The following is a 4,217-nucleotide window of genomic DNA, read 5'->3' as shown; positions in this document are numbered from 1 at the left end:
ATGGAGCAGGCTTGACCTGTTAGGGCAGGAAGTATTACTAGTAGCAATAGCAGGAACAAATAAAAATAATTTATTTTAGAAGAGATGCATTTAAAACTGCTTACCTGAAAACTGGATAGGGTTGTTATCAAGAATGAAATGATCATCCATGGACATTTCCTTGGAGTCACACCCATTTGGGTTGGAATCCTGGCTGCCCCTTTAGTTCTAATGGGGGCTGGGTTTCACATCTGAGAGCAGACAGACATGACCTTGACTCTGAGCCGGTGGCAGAATAGGGTACTGGCTCATGTGGTACCCGTGTCAGTCACCTGTGCAAACCAAGTGTGTCACTACCATCCTTGATGTTAGCGCTGACGTGGGTGGGAAAAGCTGGCGTTAGAACAAGCCTCGGTCTGCAATCAGGCTTTCCAACTGGAGATAAAATTAGTATCCTGACTATAGACTTTGAGGTAAATTGAGGTTGTTTTCTATTTTATGGGAGTAAACACATCTACGAAAGCCCAAGTTTTGCCTAATTAAAATCTCTGTGATTCTCTGAGCCACATCGTCCTTTGTGCCAGAGAAGGTGGGAAATTTTGTGTTTAGCTTCTTTCAGTCTCTCTGCCTCGACCCTGACCTTCACTCTCAATCATTTAGGGCCCTTATTCTCTACCCCTATTTTTTAAAAAAACTAACAGTGCAAGTTTTTTCCCAGTGAAAGTGAAGTCGCTCAGTCGTGTCCGACTCTTTGCGACCCCATGGACTGTAGCCCATCAGGCTCCTCAGTCCATGGGATTTTCCAGGCAAGAATACTGGAATGGGTTTCCATTACCTTCTTCAGGGGATCTTCCCAACCCAGGGATCAAACCCGGGTCTCCTGCACTACAGGCAGACGCTTTACCGTCTTAGCCAGCAGGGAAGGCCATATTTTTTTTTCCCATTGCATGCCTTTAATTATTTTATTAAAAAATTTTTTTGAAGTACAGTTGATTTACAATGTTGTCTTAGTTTTCTGTGTACAGCAGAGTGATTCAGTTATATATGCACACTCACACACACACACACACACACACACACATATATATTCTTTATTTTTTTATATATTCAATTATGGTTTATCTGAGGATACTGAATATAGTTCCCTGTGCCATACAGTAGGACCTTGTTGTTCATACATCCTATATATCATAGTTTGCATCTGCTAATGTCAGACTCCCAATACTTCCCTCCCTATCCCCTTGGCGATTGCAAATCTATGTCTAAGTCTGCTTTGTTTCATAGGAAAAAAACAAGTTTTCTCATGTTTTATTCATTGTCATGACAAATATTTATTGATCATCTGAGCTGAGCGTTGAGCTGGACCTGGGGCCCCTGGGAAGACCCCGGTTGGCACATCTGTCTCTGGGATACAGATGGTCTGTTAGAACAGAAGGATGTTATTCAAATAAGAACTACCAAGTGAGAAAGTTCAGTCTTTTTTAGAAAGTTCTAGAAATGTCTTCATAGGCCTTCAACTACAGGAAGCCTGTCTTCAACTAGCTTATATAGAAGATTAAAGTGAAGGAAATAAATTTGTGTACACCTCCAAAAAAATGTCAGTGTTAATTATTCAAGTGAGTGTCTGATACATTAAAGGACTCTTTACCGCTAAAATTTCATGTCATACATTGAGCTTCTCCTGTGTGCCAGATCCCAAGCGCAGCACAGAATAACTGAGGACTATTCCTATTCTGCTCAGGACATTTCACTTTGCTATCAGGTGCAGGTCTGCAAAATGCTTATTTGTGGACTAGAATCTAAGCATCTGAAATATTACTCCCAGAGCCACCCAGAACCACACACAGCTAAGACTGTCCCTCATCACCCTTCTGTGCCTGCTTGGGAATGGTTTTCTCGAACAGCCTCCCTGGTCTACATGTAGGATTTTTCAGAAACACAAACATATAAATTTTTGTTCCTTTGTAACAGCCCACGAGAGGAACTTCTCTTTTTGATTGTTGATTCCTTTGTCTTGGCACAGAAAACATCTCCTTCTTTCTGTGCAAATGACTGGTTTTGATATTTAGGACACAGAGTTGCAATTTTATTTATCTCTCTGCTTTAGCCAGGATTGTGAACCATATTGAACGCTATTTCAACTGGTTCTCATATGCACATTCATATATTAACTTTCAGCAATGTTTAGGATATGGGCCCTGGGGAACTCCTACTCCACTGATATTAAAGAAAATTTGGGGAAAGCATGGACTTACTCAAGAAGTTTGGAGCAGAGGTGGTTCTGGTTTTGGTTAATTTGATGACTCAGTGAGGCCACCCCCTTTCTGTCTGCATGTTTTTGCCTCAGTATGTTGGTTTTGTTGTTGACTTCTCTTCAGAGGGCCAGGATAACTCGGGTAGGTGTATTCGTCACATGAGTACATGACCATGTTGAAGGCAGGAAGGAGAGGGTGCCCGCAGACTTTTGCACATGCCTCTGGGCAAATTGTTTCACATGCTTTTCCGCGTCTAATAACCAGGAGAAGGGAACAGAATGACCAACACTGAATTAGACTTTCAGGACAGATCCTTCCTAGAACTGGAGGTCTATTCCATTTGCACATGACTTGGTAGCACAGGTAAATGAAAGAGACAGAGCTCTGTCAGCAAAGAAGAATAGCAGGTTACTGACAAGTATGCATGAAATTTCCTTCATGCCTCACCTTAGGTTTTATCTTTCTTGCATGAAATGTACTCAAGTATTCAATCCCTATTCTTTGCCCTATTATTTGCAAATGCCTCAAATCCTTTTCCCTCTGAACAAAGTGGAGGCAGAAGTGAAAAAACAAATCCTAAGTGTTAAATAGATCTCTACCTGTGGTCAGGTGATAAGCCCTGTGCTTGAGAATGGAGACAAGACATCAAAGAAACAAGCAGGAAGGGTAAAAGTTGGGGTTTAAGGAGGGAAAATAGATCAACAGGCTTTGCCATGGGCCTGAGGTAGAGCCTGGAGGTGGGGGGTGTCTGTCATCACTGAACCCAGGGAGACCCCATAGGTTTGGCTTTTCATCATTGAGGGGAACTCAGGTGACGAAGACGCTTATGAGCTTAGATTTAAACGTACCCTGTTGGGGGGTGTTCTGAAGAAGAAGTCTCAGAGACAATTGTATACATGAGTAAAACTACTTCCAGAGAAATACCTTCCTGAACTTCAGAAAAATGCTTTCCTAATTATTCTCTCGCTTGCTCTTTTCAATCTTGCTGAGAGAAATACATTTAATCTGTGAAGAAACTGAAGCTGCGGAGTATGTGGGCTTTCCCCAGCATAATGGAGCGAACACAGGACCAGGCCGCTTGGAAGGGCCGTTGGTTCAGACTTTTGCACACACTGTAGCCCTGGGCTACACTGTAGAACTCAACCTTGCCTAAGGCTTCAGTGGGTGGGACAGGCAAGTTGGAGTGGAGTCTGCAGTACTGGGTGGGGTCTGCTGCTTCTTAGTAGGTTCAGTTCAGTTCAGTCGCTCATTCATGTCCAACTCTTTGCGACCCCATGAACCGCTGCATGCCAGGCCTCCCTGTCCATCACCAACTCCCGGAGTTTACCCAAACCCATGTCCATCGAGTCAGTGATGCCATCCAGCCTTCTCATCCTCTTTTTTTCATCCCCTTCTCCTCCTGCCCCCAATCCTTCCCAGCATCAGGGTCTTTTCCAATGAGTCAACTCTTCGCATGAGGTGGCCAAAGTATTGGAGTTTCAGCTTCAGCATCAGTCCTTCCGATGAACACCCAGGACTGATCTCCTTTAGGATGGACTGGTTGGATCTCCTTGCAGTCCAAGGGACTCTCAAGAGTCTTCTCCAACACCACAGTTCAAAAGCATCAATTCTTCGGCGCTCAGCTTTCTTCACAGTCCAACTCTCACATCCATACATGACCACTGGAAAAACCATAGCCTTAACCAGATGGACCTATGTTGGCAAAGTAATGTCTCTGCTTTTTAATATGCTGTCTAGGTCGGTCATAGCTTTCCTTCCAAGGAATAAGAGTCTTTTAATTTCATGGCTGCAATCACCATCTGCAGTGATTTTGGAGCCCAAAAAATTAAAGTCTGACACTGTTTCCACTGTCTCCCCATCTATTTCCCATGAGGTGATGGGACCAGATGCCATGATCTTAGTTTTCTGAATGTTAAGCTTTAAGCCAACTTTTTCACTCTCCTCTTTCACTTTCATCAAGAGGCTCTTTAGTTCTTCTTCACT

The 4,217-nt window shown here is 43.3% G+C and overlaps 1 non-coding gene across 1 annotated transcript; it reads right to left on the bottom strand.

Moving 5' to 3' along the window:
* Positions 1-829: 829 nt before the first annotated feature.
* Positions 830-901, bottom strand: TRNAY-GUA (transfer RNA tyrosine (anticodon GUA)). Its single transcript has one exon. It is a non-coding gene; the product is annotated as a tRNA-Tyr (tRNA).
* Between the last annotated feature and the right edge of the window lie 3,316 nt (positions 902-4,217).

This window comes from Dama dama, chromosome 18 (genome assembly GCF_033118175.1).
Source record: "Dama dama isolate Ldn47 chromosome 18, ASM3311817v1, whole genome shotgun sequence".
NCBI lineage: Eukaryota > Metazoa > Chordata > Mammalia > Artiodactyla > Cervidae > Dama > Dama dama.
This window is presented reverse-complemented; position numbering and strand designations above follow the sequence as displayed.